The 26,427-nt window shown below is 37.7% G+C and overlaps 1 protein-coding gene across 1 annotated transcript in view; it reads left to right on the top strand.

Moving 5' to 3' along the window:
* Nucleotides 1–422: 422 nt before the first annotated feature.
* Nucleotides 423–26,427, top strand: part of CTNNA2 (catenin alpha 2) — a 529,003-nt gene continuing 502,998 nt past the window's right edge. Inside the window, exon 1 of the mRNA XM_050895304.1 lies at nt 423–456. The gene's annotated coding sequence lies outside the window, so the exon portion shown is untranslated. The remainder of the gene's footprint in view (nt 457–26,427) is intronic.

Below are 26,427 nucleotides of genomic sequence, written 5' to 3' on the forward strand. Positions count from 1 at the left end.
CTCCCTCACCCGGCCGCCTGGTAACGCCGTTTCCATACTCACAGCAACTGCGCACTGAGGCGGCCCGCAGGCGGCCTGGGGACCCGCTTCGCCGGGACCGGCAGCAAGGCCTCCCCCTCGCCCCGTCACCCCCTCGGCGGGCAGCTCCCCGCTCCCCGCGCCCGGCGGCGGCGGCGGTGGCGGCGCAGGCGCGCTGCCTCCTCCCCTAGTGGCTGCCGCGGGGAGGCTGGCGGCCGCGGCGGCAGCTCCCGGGTCCCCTCAGAGCCGAGCGAGCGCGGCTTGGGCCGGCAGCGGGAGGCGGTGTGGCGAGGGCGGGAGGCGGGGGCCGGGGCCGGGCGCTGTGTGAGGGAGCCGCGCCGCACACCCAGCCCGTCAGTAACCGTCGCTGCTGGGGAGGAGGAGGCGGAGGAGGCGGCGGCGGCGAGAGATTCTCCCACCCCCACCCACCGAGCTGAGGTGAGGCCAGGGCAAAGCATCCTCCTTTCTTCCCCTCATCCCTTCCTCCCTTTCATCCTTCCCCCCCCCCCCCCCCCCCCCGAGCTCCTTCCTTTCATCCTTCTTTCCTTATCCTCCTTCCCCTCATCCTTCCTTGCGCTTCCTGGTCCTCCTTTCCTTTCTTCTCTCCTTAGCCACCTTTCTCCACTCCTCCCCATCCCCCAGACTCCTTCTCCCCGTGCCCACATTTCGCACCCACCAGAAATAATAATCACGCCGCCTTTTTTTTTTTTCTTTCCCCTTTTCCTTTTTTTAAATGCAATTTTAATTCTCGCCCAGTGAAAGAGGGAGAGAGAAAGAGACAGAGTCGGTCACAGACAGATAATCCCCCCTCCTTTAAAGAACGGATTTGAATTAATGGTCATTTTGTGGTGTGTGTATTATGGGAAGAGGGGGATTATAATTAGGGAAGAAAAGAAAGGGTCAAAGGTGTGTTGTTTCACTTATTCATCTATTTACCTAGCATCACTTCGAGGTGAAACCTAGCTCCGTATTATTTTAAGTCTTTTTTTAAATTATTTTTTAAAATTATTCTCCTTTCTTCAGGCATCAGAGGTTTCTTCCTCCCTTTTATCCATCCACCGTGCGTCTCTGTAATTTACAGTCGCTGCTGCTGCTGCTGCTCTGATTGTCTCAGCCGGGAGCCGGCGGGGAAGGGGCGCGGGGAGTGGTGCTGTGCGGTGGGGAGGGGGCGGCGGGCGCCGGCAGAAAGCAGCTTCCTCCATCCCTTCCCTCTAGGCCTCTTCCAGGGTCTGAGACCTTTCGAACCACCCGCTTCGTATCCCATCCGGAATCCAGCCCGAAAGGTGCCAGTTCCCATCAAAGGATTTGCTCCGGTGGCAAAGAGCGAAAGTTTAAATACGCGGCTTTGTCTTTACGTGGAGTGCGCTGGGGATGGCGAAAAGCTTGCGTGGATGTTGGCTGAGAGGCGACGGCCAAAGTGTCTCGTTGCGTGGCTTCTGGAGTGGAAGAAGTTTTGCTTAGACATGGTGGTGGTGGTGGTGGTGGTGGGGAGCAGCGTCGCTGCTGCGAGACTTCCCTGGCTGCCTTGCCTGTTTGGGAGTTGGTGTTGTGGATGTGTGTGCTTAGAGGAGCGTCAGTACCCCAAGGGTTCGGGAAAGTAACTTTTACATATTTACGGTGGGGTGTAGCGTGAGGAGTAGGTAGCACGCACCTGCTTCTCTGTAGATTGGAGGGGTGAATGCACTCCCTCGTGTCTCGCCGGTTGTGTGCGACGCCTGTTTTCTTTTTAAGGTGATGCTCCGTCAGTTGAAATGATCCGTTGATGGTTGTATTTCTCTCTTCATCAGTTGTGTAGTGGCAGAACGTTTATTTGATTGTTAGCATCCTTCAGACAATTTCAGCCTTTTTAAGCTTCTGTTTGCTGAATTAGAAGTTTGTTTATACTTCATCGGGATAGATATGTTTCAAAACCCCTGTTATTTCAGGCATCTATAGATACCACAGCAGCCGATACTATTGCAAAACTCTATCAGCCTGAATAATATTAAAACACACGTTATACATTATTTTGGCATGTATTCCCTAAGAAATGTTGATTCTGTTAACTTGTCAAGATTGCAATGAATGCTGCGTGTTTTGGAGTACAAGGTAGATAAGTAGCATAAATAGGGCTAGTCTTAAATGATGTTGCTGATGCGAACAACAGATCTTACTGGTTTTGTGGCTATTACAGTGCTGCTGGTTGTCCTTTTTACCTATAGTATCTATGACTGATATTATGTATTGTATCAGGCTTTTTATACTCCAGGTCAAACGGAATTCTTTCTAGAGGAGACAAAGTACTGACGTGAAGGATGAACTTTTTGCACTCAATTGTGTAAATCGTTGTTTACAGAAACACCACCTCAGCTGTATACAAGAGAGCTGTAATTCCATTAATGGGCTCTGTTGATGACAAAAGCCTCAACAGGAAAGCTCCAGTGTCACTTGAGCCCTTACATGGAAATGCAACCCTAATTTATGCAGATTTCTGAAAGCTCTTTTTAATATTAATGGCGAGCATGTATGGTGCTACTGAAATGCCTTTGAACTCCTGAAAAACAAGAGTGTTCATAGACTGAGACTTTAAAGCCAAAGGAAGCAATTAGAACTTCTGCTCTGACCCCTTGACTATTATGGTTAGTTGGATTTTATCCAGTTACTTTTGAGTGCAATAACTTGCATTTGGCTGAAATGTATTTTCCAGAAAAATTGGAATTTTGATCGGAAGAGAGTAAAAGGTGGAGAATCTGCTGTTTTAAGTTATTTGGCTTCAGCTTCCAGTCACTGGTTACTGATGTGCCTTTCTCCACTATGCTAAAGAACTCAAAGTGTTTTCTTACCATGAAGGTATTTATCTGCTGTAACCTAGTATTCCCTCTCTTTTCTATTTGAAAAAAAACAAGTGAACTAAAATTCTTTAAATTTGTCACTGCATGCATTTTCCTCACAACTCAGTTTCTGTGGCTTTTTTTCCAAATCCACTTTTTCAGTATTTTTGTGAAAATGTGAACTGGATACAGCATGCCAATGCCTTGTCTCAAGAGTGTTTTGTGAGTTTAAATATTACCTGTCTAGTGTTACTTTTCTGTTTATACGTTGCATTTACATATTAAACCTTCATCTGCAGCACTGCATTTTCGTCTCCTTTTCACTGGGTATGCTCACTGTGGCAAACCCTTTGCAGGACTGTTTCTTTCCACAAGAGTTCATCATTCTGTAGACTAGCACGTGTTTCTTGATTGTAGCTTTATAACTTTGTACACGGCTTTTTCTAAGAACGTTTTGTTTCTAGCACAGGTTGAATATATCAAACACTCCTGATCGCTTTTTGTAACTGATTTATCTCAGTTACGTAGCATTCTGTCAATTTATAACTTGTAAGTCTACACGATCAATCGTGACAAAATTTGCACAAATACTTGAAAAGGTGTTTCGTGATAGTGGCTCCACCTTTGTGGAACTCCATGTTAATCTGAGTTACGCTGTGATGCATTCTTCTCGAAAACTGTTTTTTTTTCTTTTTGAGTTGTCACTTAACCAGTTCTTCACCTGTTTATTTGGTGCTATTTTGTCGTCAGGTGGTCATAGAATACTACGCCAAGTGCCATAGAAGTTTATACATGCATATGGATATTTTTACCAATTGGAAGTATCAACTGTATCAAAGAATAAAGCCAGATTCATTTAAGAAGATAAATTTTCGTTAGTTCTACTTCCTATTATTTGTTGTATAGCTCTGATGTATTAGTTGAATCTTGTATAATTTTTCTTAAATTATTGTTTTGCTCAGGACTGCCATCATTCTAGCCTTCCTGTAGCTATAAACACTGTCTCACTGGCTCTTTTAGAGTACGGTTGTAACATTAGTGTTCATTCAGACTTCTGAAATTTCCCGGGTATTTTCAGAATTGCTAAAAATTCATGTCTGTGGGATAGACCTCTCCTTAGAGACTTGTGTGAGAACCCTCTTCTATGGTGATCTTTGGTCCTGCTGACCAAAAATGTTTCTTGCAAAGTAATATTGTTTTAATGTTGTACTTCTAATGGACTGAAGAAGTAATTAATCATTCTCATGAGGTGCCAGCAAATCATCCCACTTCTTTACAAATGCAGAATTACTTATTAAATATATCTGCCCTTTTGCACTATTAGTGTAGATCGGAGTCCTGTTTAGTAGCACACCTGTGTGAGGGCTAAGATTTCTTTTGTTCTTACAAACCCCCGCCAAACCCCTGCCCCCCCCCCCGTTTTTTTTGCTGTTGCCAAGAAATGTATTAATCTTCACCTATCAATTTTTTACACTTACTGTTTCAAAAAAGATGGAATTTGTTATCTTTTAATTTCTTCTTGTTATGTATGGCTTCTTACTTCTAATAGCAGTATTTATTGAAATCTATTTTGTTGCCAAATTGTAGTAGTTATGACAATGCCTTCTAGGTATTACATGCTGTCTGAACACACGAGTATGAGATTATTTTTTTTTTCTGTGTACAATGACAGAGCCATACAATTTATTACATTTCAGAGCAGAGTAGGCTTTTGCTTTTAATATAGCACGTTTCAAGGCTTGGCTAAAGAAAGCTAAGCTCTTTATTTATTTTCTCCATTCTTTGTTCATAGACAGTACAAAGCATAGGACATACTTTGGTTTTAGATATAATACCAGATGGTAGTGGAAATATGAAGGGCAAGTATACAGAAATAAATAATACAATATGTAGTTGGAAATAGGAAGGGCAGGCATACAGAAATAAAGAATAACAACATTAACCTAATAGTAATTACAGTAGCATACTTAGGTCATAACTTGATTGGAGTTTTTGTGGCTCAGGTCTGTAGAAATTCTTCCCCTAAAGCTAATTTGAGGTAAGATGCAAGGAGAAGGTATAAAAAGAACGGGATTGGAGGGGAAGATGAAAGTGACAAAAAGAAAGTTGTGTTTTAGAGGCTAGCTAAGAGCTGCTTCTTGGCTAAAATAAACTTGTTTATTTTGTATAAACATACCATTTGTTAGGATAAACTTTCTTGAGGAATTAGATAAACAATGAAGTGTATCAGCCGACCAGCGAGAACTTTCCCAAGGCACGGCTTCCAACCCAGCAGGCTTCTGCAGGAAGCAGAAGTGGCTGAGGCTCTAGTTCCTCTGTGGAGCTCCATTACTGATGGGTAAGGTCCTCCAGCTGTATCAACAACACCATGAAGCTGACTGTGATCAAACTGCTTCTAAGTCTAGCACGCCTTGAACGCTGTTGGAAAATAATTGTATTAATATTTTAATGTAAAAGAGACAAAAGTGTTTAAGACTTCTGTAACAAGTAAGTTGAAGATCTGACAACAAAGAACAGAAACCAGGTTTTGGCCCATTAAAAGAAGTGGTTAATAACTAAGTTATTCTTGTATTCTAGCTTCTTACTGTCTTATGGGAATTCATAATACATCTAAATATATCTCAAAGAGTGATAACACTATTGTATTGAGTCTTCAGTTGGGCAGGCTCAGCACTTTATGGATGTAAATTAGTTTTGTCTCGGGTTTCTGGATAAAAGCTCTACATCTCAGTTTTCTAAATGGCTTCCTCAACATCATACATGAGCCATTGAGAGAGTACTAAGATATCTGGTTCCAAACAATGGTTGTATACAAGAAGGCATTCTTGAAAGTTTTCAAACAGTAAGATAGGCTGAAGTCGTATTTACATAACAAAACATCAGCTGCTCTAGGAAATGAACTTGTTGTGAGCATCACTTACCAGTACAGTTGGTTGAAAATCAGGATTTTTGTGTAATAGAAAACCTTCGTCTTTGGAAATAGTCTTTCATTTTGGGTTGTAACAAGGTGGTGAAGTTTAAAATTTCCAGCAAAATGAAAATTATTTCCCCAAGTAGGAATATCACCCCCCCAACCCCCGATATACATATTTTGTTTCAAATTTCATATCCTGTCATCAGACAAAGCTTTTCAACTTTATGGGGAGCAGGAGGAAAGCTTTTCAATAGTTTTTCATTGAATGTGTTGACAAAGCACACCTTTCTTTGAAGTACTTTTACTCTGCTGAATCAGCATTTCTGGCAGCAAGTTGTTTTTTTTTTTTCTTTGGAATATTTTTTGGCTAGCTACACTTTTCAGTCACATCACCCCTTGCATTAGTATTCTAGTATTGAGAACAGTAGAGAAACATTTTCAACGTTGCTGCAGCAGAGACTGCCCAAGTTTTCAGGCTTCTTAAGTAATGAGAATTATTCAGTTAAGTGAAGCTGAATCCTGTAACGGTAAGAACATCTCACAGGGTTTTAATTTGAGAGGTAAGAGAAATAGTAGATTTTGCAGTTACACAAAAGAATCTCAGTATTTAGAGTATTGTAAAGCTTTTTTTATAGAAATTCCGAGCTGGTGTTATCACTGGTGTTACAATAATTATTATGTGACATTCCTCTCTCCTGTGTACTTGTCCTTTTCTTTGAAGCCATGTATTTTAAAAACAAGTATATGTTACATTATGCTTAAAGTAGACAAGAATATTAGAACAGAAGACAATTTGAATAAAGTGGAACTTAAATTCTGAATACACTTTTATGAGCAGAAAGTAGAAGTGGTTTCGGTCAGGCTAGGCTCCCAGTTGCCCAGGTGACTTCTGCAAATGGGACTTAAGCTTTTGAGTTGCTTAAGGCTTCTTGTAAATGGATTAATCAGTTTGCCCTTTTCTACAACTAATCAACTTTAATTTTTAATACTCTGTTATTTACTAACAAAAGCCACCCCTCTATATTCCATTGAATCTGTCGTTATGGAAATTCTCCATTAAAGCCCATTCAGCACAGCAAGGGCAGCTACATCTCTCAGTTCTCTAAGTTTTACTTATAAGAAATGGATCAATTGGAAGTATTTTATTCCTTATGTTTTAAATGCAGAAACTGTGTCCATCCTGTGCAGAGCTGAGAAAACTGCTTTTATCAGTTCTCTAAATCTTTTCAAACATCAAAAGAAACTCCGAAAGACCTCTTCCTAAAGATTTATCTTTCAAGTTAGATTATGGAGTAAAATACTACTACAAAATTTTAGTAAGCATTGGTTTTATTTCTGTTGTAGTATTATAATGTTTGTAGCAATAGTTGTGTCCTTTCCAAAGGAACCATGTTCACAAACATGAATAAAACCTCTTGAAAAGTGGTGTAAAAATATTTGCAGTTTTATATTTGCTCAAATAATCTGAGGCAGATATATTTATCTGATGAGATTTTTTTTTGCTCTTTCACTGCCTCTGGAAAAACATTTTGTTTTTTGCACCTTGGTCTAGTAAGATGTCCTCTTTCGTGTTCTGTAACTTCTGAGTCAATTTAGAGATTTTTGTAAATAAATGAGTTAATGAATATAAAAAAAAAGAATAATTAAGTTAATGAATATAAATAATTAGAGAATAGAGGTGATGTCCTCTGTCATTAAATATTATCTTCCTTGAACATTTATTGAATCGTCTCTCTTTCTGATACAAAATATGATCAGCTGTGATAAGTTACCCATGGTTAATTCTTCATGTCAGTTCATATCTGAATCATTACATATCCCCCACTGGATGCAATATTGCATCTGTAAGCAAGATGGGGCTCATGCATGGAGGTGAAATTTGTTTATGGCCAGTATTATGTAATGGAATATCTGATTATTTTGTTAGATAAAAGAAGCATAATACATATTTCCTATTAAGATGACTAGATCTCATGCTTAAACTCCTGGAAGCAAAAGCTACAGTTGCTTTAATTTATGCCGCCATATTTATTGGGCAACTTTGAATATAGAAGCCAATTACTTTTTGTTTTTTCTGCATCTCTGTAAAAAATCATATGATCATAGAATCATAGAATGGTTTGGGTTGGAAGGGACCCTAAAGATCATCTAGTTCCAACCCCCCTGCCATGGGCAGGGACACCTTCCACTAGACCAGGGTGCTCAAAGCCCCATCCAGCCTGACCTTGAACAATTCCAGGGAGGGGGCATCCACAGCCTCTCTGGGCAACCTGTTCCAGTGCCTCACCACCCTCACAGTGAAGAACTTCTTCCTTACATCTCATCTAAATCTGCCCTCTTTCAGTTTAAAGCCATTACCCCTTGTCCTATCACTACATGCCCTTGTAAAAAGTCCCTCTCCAGCTTTCTCGTAGGCCCCCTTTAGGTCCTGGAAGGCTGCTAGAAGGTGTCCCCGGAGCCTTCTCTTCTCCAGGCTGAACAACCCCAACTCTCTGAGCCTGTCTTCATAGGAGAGGGGCTCCAGCCCTCTGATCATCTTCGTGACCCTCCTCGAAAATGGTTATTTCAGTTTTTACCAAAATAGAAAAGGATTGATTTATAACTTTTAAAAATTGTGCCAGAATATTTCAGTATAATAAATTGTGTCATCTGTGCTTGATTTTGATAGAGAATTTATCAAAACTCTTCATAAATGGTTATCCAATGGTTACAAATGTTGATTGTTTAGATAACAAAAGACTGTTCAGCCTTTCAAGGAAAGGTATAAAATAGATAACAACTAGAATTTCAAGTGAGAAACATCCCGAGTAGGAAGGACGCATGTTTTAAGTATCTCTTTTCTGCTTTTTTACAGATGATGATCAAAAAATACCTCCATCTTTTAAGGCCAGCAGTGCTTGCACATAGCCAAGCTTGGCTTGAAACAATTGTAATTTAGTTTTCCTGTTGTTGATTAAGATTAGACTAGCACTCATCAGCATTAGCAGTCCTGTTTGAAATAATTTAGCAGATTAAATCTGGAAGTAGGAGAATAGTTCTTCCGTTTGTAAAATATAGGAAAACTGGTTAATTTAATTCTTGCAATTAAAATCCACAGGTGAATCTTTAAAATGAAGTTACAGAATTGCAAAGAAACAACTACCATTTGCTACCAGTTAGAAAGAAACAACTGCCATTTGTTACTGAGGTGTTTTTTTTTTATTGGGGTCAAAGTGAGAGAGATTCATGTACTTTTATTGCAACATATGAACTCATTTCTAGTTCTTATACAAATAGTCTTGAGTGCTTACTATAATCAAGTCAGAAATGCAAATTCAGAATTACAGCTGCTTAGTCTAATTTTAAACATATTTATTATCTCTGTAATCTACATTTCCAGTGCTTAGATGCTACGCAGAAATACTTCTAAGAAAATAAATTGTCAGGAAGTCCATGAATGAAGGAGGATGAGGCTGTGTAGGGATAGAATAGGAATAAATAGATTCAAACAAATATTCTGGTTGGGTGGGAGCACTAGTCAGAGGCCTCAGCAGTATGCAAAGCTGTCACTTGTACTTGGGTGGGCTGCCCATGCTTTCCGTAAAATTCAAGCCTATTTCATTCAGCTGACAAAATGTTTTGGACTTTTGGACTTGCTAAATATTGTTTCTGGGTCACATCTGATATCTAGCAAGAACAGGAACATTAAAAAAAAAAAAAGAGAAAAACTGTTGCTATCTTATGATTTAATTTTACTTGCATGGCTTAGGGAGAATTCAGTGTATAGCTAAGACAGCCAGCATACTGACTCCCTGGATGCTTTAATCTGCGCTTGCACACTAAAAAGTTGTTAGGTGACTTGCATCCTTGGACAAAGTTTTTTCTTTTATACTCAGATTCAAACCCTTGCATTCAGGCCTGAGCCCAGGGAATATTGGGTCAGTGCAGGTCAGAGTAATGGAACTGTACAGGTGCTTTCTAGGTGCTAAAGAGCAGTCGGGACACGAGTCCTGAGCAGGATTGTCTTCTACTCATGCTCTGTTTGTGTGAAAACCAGCATCAAACCTTATATAAATTTTCTCATTCCCCTGCGTGCTTTCCTCATCTTCTAAATAAGTTTAGTGCATTTCCAGAGCATTTTCTACAGCCTTACAAATACTTTTTGTCTTGCCTTGTTCTAGTTCTGTATTTACTACCAACAGTATTTTTGTTTACAAATTCAGCCTAAGAACCAGAAAATATGGGCTATCTTTGTTCAATATTTACCTTCAGTTGGCAGGGTAAGAAATAGCATTTTATTATTAATTTTTATTATATTTAATATATTTAATTATAATTTCCATAATGTGATTAGAGAAACTATCATCTTGCTTCTTGTGGAGTCTTCTTGGAATGCCAGCCAGAGGTACTGTGTGGTCCCAGGTGATCTCAAACGCTGCAACATAACCTAATTTACATGATAGAGTAATATAGAAGCATACATTTTGTGCAAACATAGCCAAAAAGCCTTCAGAATTAATGTCTTGAAGTAGTTGAGAAAGCTGAGTGACTGTAGTAGCTATGGTGACTTTTTTTTTGCTTTAAGTAGAAACATCACTAATTACTAACTTTCACGTGACCCTTAAGCTGGGTATGTGTTCAGCAAACTACAAATCTCGTGGCAGCAAAAGAAAAATCATAGATATGTGGACAGATTCAACACATGAAAAGCAGTGTGGTTTGGATGCAAAAATAGCAGGCTTGCAAACACAATTGAGAGCTGTAATGATGACACAAATATTTTTGAGGCTCCGCACTCCATGTTCTCCTTGTTTGCTACTAGTTTTAGAACTGTTTTGGCTTGACAGGCGCTGAAGTTGTACCCTTTAGCTCAGATGCTGTGAGAGACTGACTTTGGACTGACAGATCCTTCCAAACTTCGTTGACTCCTAAGGGTGGAGTCAGCTTAACTTTATTTTAATGGTTTTATGGCTTTTGGGTTCATGAGAATGATGCTGAGATGCACTGACAACATGAGTATGTTCAGGTCTCCTGTCAGCTTAATGAGTTTATTTTTGCTGGGTGGTTGACAGTCAGCCAAAAGAAACAAAAAAAATTACATAGCCCAAGAACAGCTTCTTGGCTGGTTTTCCATAAAAAGATCAGTCAGGAGGAAGGGGAAACACTAGAGATGACTATTTCTTTCTTTTTTTTTTTTTAAAATCAGTTTTCCATAATGATACAAAAATTGGGATCTCTTATTTTTGCTCTCTCTGCACCGTAAAAGTGTTGGAGAGGGTGTGAGGTCCATTCTTTTGCCATGATACCCAGAAGAAAGATTTGTTGTACCCTAAGGATGTTGCAGGACTTGTGATGGCTAAAGCCTTTCCTGATCAACCCTTGGGAGATAATCCACAATAATTAAGTATTTCTTGAAACAGAGCATGAGCGAGACAGACTCTGTAATGATTAGGACATGGGTGGATCAGAGCAATTAGTATTTGGTTACGCAAAAGGAACAGCTTCTAAGGAAGGACTAAAAGCCACACTCCCCAAAGAAATAAGAAGTTGGAGTTTAAACACTTCAGGTGTGCTTGAAATTAGTGGTGTGAATTGGGCAGTTTGAACCTGGATCTCCAAGATTTTGAGTGACCTTGTCCGCTCAGTTCTTGGCTATGCTGGTTTGGATGTTTCTCTTTTATTACTGTTCTTCATTAGAAGTTTTTTTCATTGGGATGAAACCAAGATAATGTAAGTCAGGAAAGAATTTTGAAATCACTCTTTTAAAAATGTATTTTTAATCATTTCCACCTAGCTTTAATGAGAAATGACTAAAAAAATGCTTAGAATTGAAATAACTTCTTGTCCATTGCAGCTAGGGTATAGGAAATACAGACAAAAACATAGCTGCTGTGGGAAAGGTATGTTGCAGGAAGACTTTCATCAGCTTCAAGTACTTAGAGCTCCTTTAAATAATAGGGAAGTATGTAAATAGAAAAAAAATACTGTGTCTTGAGTAGATGAACTTCCTTTATGCATTAAAAAAAAAAAAGAGCACCCATATAGAACGTTAGCTCTGGTGTTCCCGTAATACTCCTTTTGTAGTAAATTAAGTGCCTCAAATCTGAAATACTTTCTCCGATCTCAAGAAATGTGCAAAACATGAGAAGGACTTCACAATGACCAAGTAGAAAGATTTATTTTACCAGGGGCCTCTTCCAGCATTGCAGATGGGTTTCTGAGTATCTTAGCTAAGGGACTAGTTTGGGTATTCAGATTATGCAAGATTAAATCCTTGATCCTTTAAAAGTAATTACAGAATTTCCATTAATGTTGCAAAGCTCTTACCCAACACTTCTGCAGCTGGCTCTGCCTTTGGCTGTGGACTGTGTCTGTATCTTCTAAGTGTAGCAGGAGCCAGTCCTGTGTGGTATTACGACAATACATGAGTTGCTTAAGTCTCTGGAAAATTTAAATGCTTATCTGTGTTACCTTATAGAGCTGTTGTGCGTACTAACTGTATCTGTTACATGCTTTAGAAGGCAAATGATTTATGCGAGCAGGATTTTTTTAACATTTCAACAGTTTAAAAAAACCCCAAAGTAACAATCCAGTACCTGAGCTCTTCTTTGCATCTGATTTCTCAGCTGCTGCAAATATACAATGCACACTGCTCAAACTTTCATTTTAATGAGCTATTTTTTGTTCCTGCTTTGATGTAAAGATAGCATTTCGTCTGAAGTGAGAAACTCGTTCTGTCATGTTGGGCCAGTTGAACAAAACATTACAGATGGACTCAGTTACCTAAATATGAGTGTGTAGCACATCATTGTAGACACCTTACAGTATTCAGCTTGCTTTTCAGTTAGGTCATGGGTCTCATGCAGGTCCTGTACTGTATATGTCACTGCTGTCTTGCTTCTGTACAACATCCTGGGTTACAGCTCATCTCAGTGACAAAAAAAACCCAAATGCATTGGAGTGCTGAGTTACTTGATGAGTTTCATTGTATTTCTCTCAAATGGGGCTAAAGTGGGTGGAAGTGTGCCATGGGAGGAACCACAATTCATGGTTAGTCTTTAGTGTGGCAAGGTACATTAAATAATTATGAAATTTGGTGAGGGTACTGACATTTCAGAGATCCCTCGGGTAAGTGGAAATAGGGAGAATTATGAATGTTGTCTTAAAATTAAGTGTATTATAAGTGTATGTCTCATATGCAGAATATTCTGTGTGAAGAATCTAAATTCATTGTGGGCCTGTGTTTCTAAATACAGTGAGTACTATGGAAAATATTACAAGGTGAGATGCAAGATATGTCAAGGATGGTAATCATAGTCAATATGTTAGAAAGGTTTCATTATTTGTTTCTCCAAGGAAATTTTGGTGTCTGAAGAACAACTGTTGCATTTTCATTTTTGGATCCCACTAAATAAAATCGATGAATTTGATGAAGGTTTATAATCACTTAGATTTCTTCTGTCACAATAGTCATACTACCATGTGCAGTCCTTGCACATGTTTAATCACCATTAAAGAAAGTGTTGGGTTTTTAGCGATATTTGTCAAGGTCCTCTCATTTGAAAGTGCAAAACAAAACAACAAACCCACCGCATTTTATTCTGTTAAAGAAAGTATTTGTCTATTGTCATTCCTAAACTTCAGTCCAAACTTCAGTCCAGAAAGTGTATGTCTATATAGTTTTAAATAATTTAACAAAAATCATGTGTTGGTAGTATTTTTAAAATTAAAAACATTTGAATGTGTTAAAATTGAGTTTTGTAGAATACTGTGAAAAAGATGAAAAATAGACAACCTTATTTTTTATTATAATAAATTATGTATGCTTCAGGTGATTTCCGGATATCTTATGTGTTAATATAATGAACCGTTCCACTGCTGAACTATCTTGTGCTAAGTTATGTTCTTAAGCTGAAGGAAAAAAATAGTTTTTAAGAGCTGTGTTTCTGTGAAAACTGTTAGCAAATGCTTACAATTGGAGTGAGGCCTCAGTGAAGTGTAATCTATTATTCCTTGTGTTTTATTTCAAGACAACTGAATGTAAGGAGATGCTTTTTTGCTACACACTTCCTCAGAGTTGCTACAGTGCAATATTTGCTTTCCTATTGCTATTTTGGTTACTGCTTTTTGTGGTGAAGGCTTGTGATTTCATTAACAGTTATTTTAAAACCTGACAGAGGGCTAAATAGAAAATAATTCTGTTTTCCATGTAGATAAGCACAGAAATACATGAATAAAAATCAGGTTGGCCTCTCCTCCACACTTCAGAAGTCTCCTGCCTGGCTTTATGAACCTTTGGGAAATGGGCCACGTTATCTTTAATTTTGTAAATAATTAACGTTCTCTGTGTGATTATTTTTGTCAAAAGTGTATTTCTAGATTAATTTGTGGATAATAATAGTTGTAGTTCTTAAGAGGCTTTTCTTTTTTTGTTGTTTTTGTCTGTATTTCTGGCATAGGAGAGCAGGATCTTATCCCATTAGCCACCTTCCTTCTGTGGGAAGCCATGCATTGAATGAGGGAGTTAAACAATTTTCACAGACTTTGAACTTGTGTTACATTGTGATAACCCTTGAAACCCAAACATGTGTCTTATATGTTAACTCCACCTATAGTTTCCGCAAGTCATCTTAAGAGAGCTTCTTTGTCACTCAGAACACAGGGTCGTGTTTGTCCTTTGAATTAAGCAACAGTGATTAAATTACACATGCCTTCGTGATCCTTATTTTTCCTGCCTAAAGAATGGTATGGTGACCTTATGTTGACACTATAGAGAATGTGTGCTTTGTTAACTGCATTCGAGATCTGCCCCTGAAGTTTAAACCAGAGGCACTTGTTCTCAAACACCAGCTTTGTTTTTTGGGGTTATCACTATGACATCTGGACCTTCGCTACCTTAGGTGCCATGTGGTAGTACTTACTCACCTGGTATTCATTTGATGTGATTTGCTTAATATAAGAAAACAAGCCTGTACTACATTTATTTTTAAGTGAAGAGAAAAAAATGACTTTCTCTGGAATGATGACAATGAGCTGTTTATTACCACAAGCTGTGCATTTTATTTTCTTTTAGTTAGAAAGCAGTGATTTGTCTGAATTTTTGGAGTGGTTTTTAAGTGAATAATGATATAAGAGCCTTCTTACTTGAGGCTTCTTATAAATGTAGTTATTTATATGAGGAAAAACTGTTCAAGTGTGGATTATTTATGCAGGGGAGAAAACTGGCTCTGGATTGATATAATTTTTCTCTCCCATCTTCTCTGAACTAATTTGTTTTCTCTGTGCAGTGAGTGCTCAATATGCTTGCAACTTTGTTTTAGACACTTAGGAGCTCCTTGTACCATTTCCCTTGATGAAATGATCCGATGCAAACCTCACCTTCTGTTCTTCAAGGCAAACTTTGTTCCCATGTGGCTTCAAAGAAGTGTTATGACCTTTCTGCTTTCATTTTTAGCAGACCTGGTTTCATCATACATTTAAAAAGTAGAACTGAGATTTTTTTTTTTTCTTCGTCTAGTGGCATTGGCATGTTCTTTTCTTAATTTTTTGTATTTTTTTTCCTCCACAACAGTTGAGAGATGGATGAGAAGATTAAGTGCACTTTTGCCTCCCCTCTTTTGATTTCACTTTTGATGCCAGTCCTCTCCTAAGATGGTCCAGTCTATGCCTGGAGCCTGGGCTGAGCCCCCCGAGTGAATTGCGATGTGAATCCGCTCTGTTTAGCCACCAGATTGTTTCAAAATTGGTGATTCTGCCATTGGGAACATGCAGTTATTGGTAAAAAGAGCATCCAAGCAGCCTTCCTAAAGTATTGTTAATTATAGACAGTAAACATGAAGAGAAGATGTAGAGGATTTTATATCAATAAAGATCTCTCCTACCTAGAGCCAAGAATGACCTAATTTTTTTTTTTTTTAGATACACCAGCAGGATCTGTCTGTAAACAGTTTCTAAGCAACAGCTGCCTGTCCTCTAGAAAGAATGTCACTTTTTATCCATGACTCCTGGGTTTTATAGCCCTTCTGCCCAAATCGGCGCCTTAGATTAGAGGGAGGTTGGAGCAGTCTTGTCAGCAATGATAGTTCTCCTTTTTTCTAGTAGCAACCACCTACGGTTCGCTGAGGTGTGTTTGAAATTAAATCACTGCCTCCTTTATTGTTGGTTTCCCAACAGCTTTGCTGTTGCAGTCCAGCACTGTGAATTATTTCCGTGCAGTTTCATAAACATTCTGTAACGATCAAAGAACCCGTATTTCTACTTCCATTTAAATCCAAGAGGTGACAAACCAGAAACAGCTAAATAATTATTTTTGGTTTTTTAATGATTACATGGTTTAAATGGGTTTTGAGGCAAAAACTGAGTTTTCCCCACAGCACAGCAGGTCTCTTTCTTCATCAAGGGTTGCGTGGCATCTGTCTCAAAGACTGGGGTAATTCAGAGGCAAAGAAAACAAGAGCCCTTGGTGATCAGATTTTTATTACCTGGGAGCCTGCAGCTCGAGTGACCAGTTTTCTGAGACTTACCTGCATTAAGCACTGTCAAATAATTTGCATCTAGAGGTCAAGCAGTAACAACTACCCCAGAAAGAGAGCTAACTTTTTCCATGGTAATATAGTGGTAAATGGGAAAAAAGGGGAGAGAGAGTAATCTCACTGGACATTGTAAGCTCTTGTGATCAATTTTAAACAGATGTTATTTGAAAATAGCAATCATTTTCTTTTAGCCAAAGATCCGTATAAGATGAAGTATAGAAAAACAATTTTTAGAGGGATTTTTGTTTGTTTTGGTTTACTACCGGAATCTTTTAAAAGAATGTTAACCTGGGGAATGTGGAGATCAAGTAATTGGTTCAGGCTATTAGAAATTACAGTAGTCATAAATGTCAAGTTCTCTGTCTTGCAGCTGAGCTACCATGTCTTGCCTTAGCTGAGACTGCTTTTGAGGTCGGGAAACACAGATCTTGTAGAAAACAGGTTTTGCACCAAAGGACATTGGAATGGAATATGATCATAAACTCATTTAGTAAGAGGTGGGGAAGAGTCAGCTGGAATCTGTCTCACATTATATTCCAAGTAGCTCTAGAAAAGCACCCTCCAAGAAAATATGGTGAAGGTTACTTACAGAAAAAGCTTGAATTTTAACATACTAATTCCACGCTCCCATTTATGAGGTGTTTTTGCCAACACTGAGCCAGCAGAAGTAAACTTTCAGTTCATTGAAGATTTGGGAGGAACAAGAGTAGTTGCATCAGTTACCACAGGGTGGTAGGACCCTAAGTGTATTGTTCATTTTACTTATTTATTTTTACTTTGCTCTCTCTTATCTGCTGCTGTTAGAGTTAAATAGTGTTTCAGTTTGAAAAATGGTCTTACTGCTTTTACTAACAGTGCCTGAAGAGAAGGCCTGTGGATGCTGGAATCAGTTAGATTTGAGTAGTAGTTATGATTGATAATATAGGCTGTAGCCTACGTCCTGATTTAAGGGAATTGTAGAGTTTCTTTCTTCCCCAGAAGAGGTAAAATCATAGGTCTTTGAGTGCTTTTGAGAAAAACAGAGATCTCGGTATATGTTTCCTCTGTTGTTGCGAGAAGCTGTCTTGTTTCTTACAACTGTCTTTATTTCCTTTGTTTCATTTGAAATCAGAGATTTGTGCTATGGACAGAATGGGAAGTTAAGTAATTGAGGCATTTTTCTGGCTTGCATTAAGAAATAAAAATGAGTGGAAGGAATTCTGACTTATGAAAGGGAGGTTAGATGCTATTATGTGCAACTGGGTAACACAAGAAAGGCAGTTTAAAATACCTGTACGTTTAAAAAGCTAACATTAAAGTAAAAGAATGTTGAGTAAGAATACATATGAAACATGAGCTTTTGAAGAACTTTCTATGAAAAGGGCAATAAAACTAAGATTTGTGACCTTCTTACTTTTTAGGGGCTGCTAGGGTGGCTTCCTGTCAAATAACATAAAAATAGACTGTGATGAAAGACTGAGAGTAAATTCTGGTTTTTACTGTTTTCAGGATTCTCACCTTCTCCATTACATTTTGGCCAAGAGTAGTGTATTGTTATAAAATTCAGACTGAAAGTAAGCTTTTGTGGCTTTGTTTATTTCTGTTAATTTTGTACGTAAATGAAATGGTAATCTCAGTCAATCACTATCAATCTCTATCACTATTGGTTGATATTTCCCTCTAGATTTGGGCCAAATTTACTTGATAATTTCTTTTTCATGTAGTAATAATTCCTCATTATTATTATTTCTCTGTTATTCTGTGAGACATGGATAAATCCCAATGAAAGTATGTCTTTGTTACTAAATATTCTACTGTATACTATTCTTCTCTGTACAAGCAGAATTCTTCCATCTTTTGCAAGCTCTTAGTTTATGAAAAAACCCTCCCTTTTTGTAAGCAAACTATTGTAGATCTGTTTCCTGCATATATTAACAAAATGTTTGAAGACTGAAGGGAGCGACCATGCAGTGAGTCATCTTCTATTGAGAATAAAACCTGACACATTTGTGAATGAAATCCGGCTTTGTGAAGTAGAGCATGTAGTTTGTTATTATTGTGTTTTCGGGGATTTTTTTTTTTTTTTGGTATATTTTTGCTTTTAACAGATGTGCAAGTTAGGAAAGTTTTAATTAGACTTGGGAAGTGCTGTCTTACACATTTGTAAATCTGCAAATATTGGGATGAATTGGGTTTAGTAGAACTTTACTATCACTAGGATTATCTGCCCGAGGTGTTTTGAATAATTTTTGGAGGTGCCTCCATTGACACTATTTAAGGAACTTTGATTCCTAAACCTAAACACCAACACTAGGATGCCTAAAGACTTTGAAAGTGAACAGGATGCCAAAAGCTTGATGAAGCTCCTTGACTATTAAGTAGCTTGTGTTAGAACAAGTATAGGATTTTAGCAGAAATGTGAGTTGATCTGATGACATATGTGAAATGCCAAAGCCTGCATAAGTCCAAGTGTATGTTGTACAAAGATTTCTGCAACTCAGAAAATATTAAACATGGTGATTACAGGCAAAGTTAATAACAAAATCTGGTATTCTTTCTGCAATGGTAGTTGAAAACAAAGAGGACTTGTATGGGTTGATTCATCCCTGGTTATTCCATCCTAGCCTGTAAGAGCTAGCTATTTATGGAGTTCCCGAGTCTCAGCGTAGCAACTGGACAATAGTTTTTAATTGAGGACAGATGTGTTATTGTTCCATAACTTCTCTCGTTAATGTTCCCTTCATCTCTGAAACATCCTGCTGCAATTGGTTGCACAAATCTGAGGGAGGAAGTATTGCCTATTTGATACTTAGAAACTTGATGGCTGAAGAACTTGAGGTGCATTTAGGTTCTTGTATCATAGGAAGTATTGTGAGTTCTATTCATCTCCGTGCTGTCTGTCTTCACATGATTTTGATCGTATTTCTTCTCTGTGATTTATATTGAAAATTGAAGACTGAAGTGTGTTTAGACTCTCTTCATATGGAAAGCGTTCAATGCCTCTGATCATGGAGACTTTATAGATACATCTTCTAGTTCTACCAGACCTTTTTGGAGGTGGAAGGGCACATGGCATTAAAGATGTAGATGTGTAATAGATTTGTACCATGACGTACAAGTGTTCCCCCCCTACCCCCTCTTTTCTTTTCCTGAACAAAGCTGTGCAGAACTGCTGGTTTTTAGAGGACTTCCAAGTGTGACTCCAGGATCAGTTGCTAACTTCAAGCCAATCATTTTGTGTGTAAAGTAGGGTTGCTTTTCCCCATATTTTGCAGTGGTGGAAAATGCGTTTTCATCTGCCATCTTTACCCCTGGTCACTGAGCTTGATAAGATCTGCAGTTCTGTGTAGTGAGATTTATACTGAAGTATTCTGCCTTTTTTTTTTTTTTTTTTTTTTTTTTTTTTTTATCATTAACAAATAGTCACTTCACTCTTCACCTCCTTTTTTCCAAGTGGTGGGAGGAATTCAGTCTGTGGATTAGTGATACTATACAAGTTATATAGGGAAGATGTGAGGTTGTGCTTTACCTTCCAGAAAGCTTAGAGTCCAGTTAGATAAACAAGTTAACTATTTTAATAGGCAATATAGTTATATTGTTACGGACTGAAGTTCTGCGATGAGGTAGGAAAAGCTCACTGATGATGAGGCAGAAGTTGTCTGTCTGAAGACAGCTTTACTGAGCTGTAGTCAGGGATCACAGAAGAGGAAGACTCTTGGTTTTGAATGAGCATAGGACTAAAACCATTACTATTGAAAACATCTGAAACAATAATCATACACATTTTGGTTCAAAGCCTTGTAGGAGGTGGGGAAAAAAGCCAAATTCACTATAGTAGTGTTTAATCTCCAAAAGGAACTACACATGCAGGGAGACATGCTTAAAAGACAATTAAAAAGAACACTGAAACATATTAATTTCTTTTGGGTTTTTGTTCTTAAGAAATTTCAAGGTATTAAGGAATATAAAAAAATAGTCATTAAAATAGAAAATGAAGAAAAGACAATGAGGAATCAGGACAGTAGAGAAAGCTATTTTTAGATAATTAAATATTTTTTAAAAGGTAGCATAATGTGCAAGTATTCAAAGCCCAAAATATTATAAGGGAGGACAAAAATAATTCTGCAAAAATGTTCAAGATGTGAAAACCAATTATGAATCTCTTTCAAATCCTTTGGAAGCAAGAAGTGTTCCAGCGAGTTGGCAGCCAGTAGACAAGCGAGGTAGAAAAGGTAAAGTCAAAGAGCACGAGGCCCAGCAGAAAAGCCAGGGAGATTCTGTGCATCCTTGTTAACTGCGAAACAGCGTATGAAGGATTTTCACAGAGGAGCTTACAGAAAGGTGTCTGAGACCGAAGTGTTAATTAAAGGTGTTTTAGAGGAAATAGATACAATGAATAGTATCAGGTCACTAAAATTGAATTATTTTTTTTAGATCACCATGTATTCATTCTTTTAATGGTTGGTCTCACGCTTGTTGCTCTCTGTGTCTAAGATACAATGACAGGCTTAAGTGCCAGGTTTCATACCACAGTGGGCATTGATTAGTTTCGTCTTTTATAATTCCTGGATTGACATTGTCTGATTTTTACCAATTTTTATTAATGCTTAATGTATTATTTTGTTTGAAAAGGTATATAAGGTGACAGTTTCACCTTGTGGTTTTTTTTTTTTAAACCACTTTCCATTATAATCCTATATGAAAACTATTTGTATTCCATTGAGATGCCTGTAGTAGTTTATTTACCTGATGACCTGAAAAGTTTCATTGCCATTTTAGAGTTTATCTGGGTTCCTTTGTTCTCTTAATCTTCACAGAGATTTTTTTTTCAGACACACTGATCAAAGATTCACTATCAAGATGGAAACTGTGTATGAAAAGAAAAGTTCTTCAGCGGAAAAATTAATCTGATGTTAGCTAAATTGCTTTTTTGGAAACTACCATTTCATTGTCACCTGTTAACTTCTTGCATTTCCTTTAGCCTGCAAGTACTAGTCCATTTGTTAATTAATCCCATCATAATTTGCAGGTTTTTATGTATTTATGCAAGAAGTTACTTCATGTTTTAATGTTGGTAAAGAAGAAAATGCATTTTCTTTCTTTCTTTCTCCTCAACTTAGGGGGTTTTCAGTTCCAGTAAGAGTCACCTTGTAGTCAGACTGGAAAGGTGTTTTGAAGACTGAAAAAGAAACAGGTTAGATATGTTGGTTTCCTCTGTGGTCAGGGCACGTAGTGATGGTAATCACTTGGACAGGTTGCAAACAATTCAAAATACAACCCTGCAGTTACTGTACCTTTTTGTCCTGGATTTGAAGGCATGGAAAATACTTATTGCTGTTAAATATCTATATATCTATATATATTCTTTTTTTCTGAGCTGATATTATTCCCTTCTGTATTGCTTCTCCAGATTCTTCTCAGATCCATTAGTGCTGAAATCAGTTTCCTTCTGAGAATAGCACCATAGCATCAGTGAAAAAATGCTTTTAATTCTTTAAAATGTCCTCCCACAGAACCTCATGTAATAAAGTTTGAATTTTTTATATTTGAAATTCCAATTTTTTTGAGAATATTTTTTTTTAAATTTTCATATTAATTTTGAAATGGCTTCTTACAGAACTTGGTAGTGCAGAACCGAAAGCACCTCAGATTTAAGTAATCTGACCATATGGATATGGCTGGTATTTTGCAAATGAATGAATTTTGAGGATTCTCAGTTAAATATCTGATAAGGCATCTCTCTCACTGGAACTGTACAGCCTGTATCCATGTGTGTTTATATATGTCTGCTGCTTCAAAAAGTACAGTTGTAGTGTGATGGATATTTTAAGGATCAAGCACTGTTCTTCAGACCTCTTTATGTAAGAGATAGAGAAAGATCTCATATGTAAATGCTACTTGTTTTCTGGCGTATGGATTTTTCTGAATTCTCAAGAAGGTCAGCCAGTTTTTCTTCCTCTGTGGAGTTAGGACAAACCCAAGTAAGCTGAGTAACTTTTCTATATTTGTCTGATACCCCTTTGCTCTATCCTTCTCAAGAGCAGAGATTTATATCTGGAAAGCCAAGTATATTCTCTCTACCGTTTTGTAGTGTGCTTTCACAAGACAAGTGCTGTCCTGCTTCTGGTACAAATGGATGCAATCAAGGCAGTTTCTAATCCATGATGATTGCAGATTTCTTTGAAGTCAATGGGTGTCCTGAGCATCCTCTTATAGGCTCAGCAGAGGGGATGTTTGAACAGCTTTCTAAGTGTAGCAGGCTTCCCACCAACTCCTACGAAGTTGCTGTACTTTTCTCATCTGTTTAAAATTCATGTGCTCCTGGCTTCTTAAGACTGCTTTTCTCTTTTCTCTCTGTGTTCGTGATTCTTTCACCTTCAGTCAATAATAGGAAATCCTGTGCGACTTGAAAAGCCTGTAGTAGCCAGACGTCAGTTGGCAGTCACTATGCTACAGTGTTCCTTCAAGTCCGTTGTTCTCAAAGGAGAAGAAAATTGTTCATTATAAAAATATTTAATAAAAATCACACCGCTCATTGAGTTTTTGCTGGTTTGCCTGGGGGTGTGAATAAAAACATGATCAACTTAAACATGGCATCACTTTTTTCAGCATTACTGTAAAAAGCATATTAAGCTTTTCATTACGGTCTTTCCATTTTCAGAGTTTTATATCACCTAATAATTTACTCGTTATAAGAACATTACATAGAACGTCCATGTTGAACCAATCAAATTTTATTTGCAGAAAAATGGTCTCCAAACAGCCTTTCCACCTGTTCAGGAAGACATGCAGTTTACAAAAATTGTACTAAAAAAATCCAGACTCTTTTGTTCAGAGGGAAGGAATGTCAGATTAGGGTTCTCTGTATGATGAGAAAAAATTAGTTTAGCTTACAGACTAAAAAATATTTTTTCAGTGATTATTTTTCTTTTAATTCTATCTGTATGCTCAAAGTTCAGTATATAGTGGTATGCATATATTTCTTGATTTTTATTTTTTTTAAAGTTCAATCTAAGTTAAATAATAACATCTATTTAGTAATCCCTGAAAAGATTATTTTTCTCTATTTTTCATTGTTGTCCATTTAGTTATTTTGCTTCCTATATCTGTGTCCATATAGCAAGAACTTGATCCATAACGCATAACATTATGCCAGCGCTTCCAGATTTAATGCCTGTTTTAAAAAATGGGGAGGAGGGGGGAAGCAAGAGAACTTCACCTTGTAGTTGTCGTACACATGGGTAGTGGTGGTTTTTATGATTCTTTGAGAGGGAAGGGGAGGCTGGTTTTCCTATATTTCAGTACCTTTGATTGTGAGTTTTGGAGAAAGATCCCATTCTGTTTGTGCTAAGTGCTGTGGAAATACCCAGCAAAACCAGACTCAGTCTCTCTGTTCAAAATGAAAGACTACAGCTGGATTTAGACAGATGGAGTGCAAACACAGACTGAGTTAGAATTGATCAGCAAGGTAAGGCTTGGTGACAACAACCCATCCCAACCCAACCGCTATTTTTTCTTTACGTGGTGCAGCCAAGAAAAGTACTAGAAGGGGACTGAACGAAAGCAATGAGGAGACAGCTCTTTGGAAGAGTTTCCTTGCAGGTGTCAAGTGCAACTTTTGTCAAGGCGCGAAGTTACCTGTTTAACAATTTAGTCAGCTGCTTTATGGGATGTTTGTAGCTGAAGTCAACTTCCTGGTGCAGAAGTCTTATTTTCAGTAATTCTTTAGCTTCAGGGCTGACTTAAGCAGCTGCTGTTGATGATTCTTGTTCTGCGCCACCTCCTGAGCTATGCTGTAATATTTGTGCACAGCTGATCTGTGCTAAATTAACTTCCTTTTTAAAAAAAGGCTTGTTTTAAACCTGGATTTTTTTTCTTGGTTGCATCTGGTTTGTTATGCACCTAAAAAAGTACTTGTATGAGCAGAACTCAGAGCAGAGCATGGGGATAGGAAGAAGTGGTGAGGAATAGGTGGTTGCTGCTGAAACCATCACTGCTGCAGAAGGAAAGGCTCATTAAACTACAGCACACTAGGTGCCTGTAGTAAAGTTTTGAAAAGCTTTAAAAGTGAAGGTGAGCAATATGACGCAGAAAGGTGATTTAGTTAGTGGAAGAAGTCTGAGAAAGCATTGACTTTACAAAAAACTGAAGTATCTTTGTCATAGTTTCCTGAGTGCATTGTGAGGGAATAAGATTGCCATTAACAGAAAGTACAGAAAGTGAGATGCAGGATGATAATATCAAGAAGAGGAGGGGAGGAAGCTTAGTTTCAGGTATATGGATGAATCAGAATGTCATAAGAGTGTAATATCTGGAAGATTTAGGTGTAGCTTGGATTGGATGACGTAAAAGGAAATCCAAAAATAATACCTATATAACAGGACAGAGAGATAGTAATTTCATTTTTGATTGTGGATATGATTATCCAGACACAAAGTACAGAAGCCACATGACTTCCTTCTATACCTCTCTAGTTTCTTGGTAACTGCTCTAAAATCTGAATATCAGGACTGAATGCAGTATGGCAGTTCTGTTGCTTTCCATATGACCTTTAAAACCTTTTAGTCATTCCTTTTCACACTATTCCCACTCCCTTCAGAAGTAGCCAGTTGCGTTTTTGTTATATTGCAACAGTTTTCTTGAATGATCCCAATTTACCAAATAACTCAGATTTTGTGGCTGAACTATTTTCATTGTTGTCTGTTTATCTTTCTGGTGTTTGCAGTTTTTATCACTTTACCTGTTTTTTCTTTTCCTTTTTTAATTCTTTCTTCTGTAGAAATTATAAGGTGCTTGGGAATATATTTTATATCAAGTAATGGATCGCCAGCCTGAAGAGGCTGAAAAATTTTCTTCTACCTGAGAAATCATACCAACAGCTAAACTGATTCTCTTGAGGCAGGTAGATAAAGTGATTATGGCGGGAAGACGTTTGTGATGGAAAAGACTCGTAGCAGGTAGTTAAAGCCTTTGATTTGATCAGTGCTCGTTAGTCATGGTAAAAGGAAGGTAAAGCAGTAAAGCATCCTTTCGAGGGGTTATTTATATTGGTCACCTGGATGTTGATGTAAGCGTTTGCCAGTTGCTCCACATTGAACTTTGATGTGCAGATATTTTTAAATGACACTTCTGTTTTTTGTAGCAGCGAAGATATTTTTATTGATTGGGGGGTGGGGCAAATATTGGATTAATATACTCTACATTGATACATTGGAACAAGTGAATATTTCATTACTTAATAGTTTTCTTGAAGTTACCTGCAAGGCTAAGCATGCTTTCTGAGTAGATTAAGGCTGAAGTCAGAATTTGAATGGAGATGTATGTAAACAGTAACCGATAATTTCAATAGTTTACATCAGTTGTTGTTTATTGCTGCATTCATAGTATTAGTAGAAAGCTAAGGAAAAGTATAAATACATCATCAGATATATTAATTTTTGCCCTCATACATGCTTTTGAAGGAACTTTAAATCATACTTGTAAGTTGGCATAGACAATCATCAGGTAGAACGTATTAAATTAATATTTGATATTAAATGCCCCCATCCCTGCCCCCCAAGTCTAGGATGCTCTAGATATAATTTTGTGAAAGATTTCATGCAGGACATGCTTGTGTGATGTTCTCAGAGACCGAAGGAACTTAGAATCTGCAGAAATTTAAAAAAGTTAGTAGAATTTAAATGTTAGCTTAAATGGGGCTGAAAATACCTCTGTAGTCAGAATTTGCCTTTTAAAAAAATTATTGGATTTTAGAACCATTATATGAATTAGCAAGCTTAAGATAGTTAATTTTCCATTTACAAGATAATATAAATATAGTCAAGCTCTTCCATGGTGAAATTGTGGTATCAAAAACTATTCTCAAATACTTTTAAAGTCAGCATAGTGTGCTCATGATTTACAAAAAATAAGCAAATGACCAAAAAACTGGAAAGACAATTTTGTATAATATTTTTGTAAACTTCTTTCTCTATAGAAGATGTATTTATTGGGTTGAAAAGAACTCCTGATTTGCCTAAATGCTGAATTTCCCATCTGTACGGTAAACTTCTTTATGTGGCATGAAGTCTTAAGTGGTTAAGAAATCTCGTCTGGGACCTGCAAAGGCAAAGCTGGAATAAAAAGACAGTTGCTCTTACAGACAGGGGGGGATTTCTTGGTTCCCTTCATGGTGAGTCAGAACTGTGGGACTGGC

Source organism: Gymnogyps californianus, chromosome 4 (genome assembly GCF_018139145.2).
Source record: "Gymnogyps californianus isolate 813 chromosome 4, ASM1813914v2, whole genome shotgun sequence".
In the NCBI taxonomy this organism is placed as follows: domain Eukaryota; kingdom Metazoa; phylum Chordata; class Aves; order Accipitriformes; family Cathartidae; genus Gymnogyps; species Gymnogyps californianus.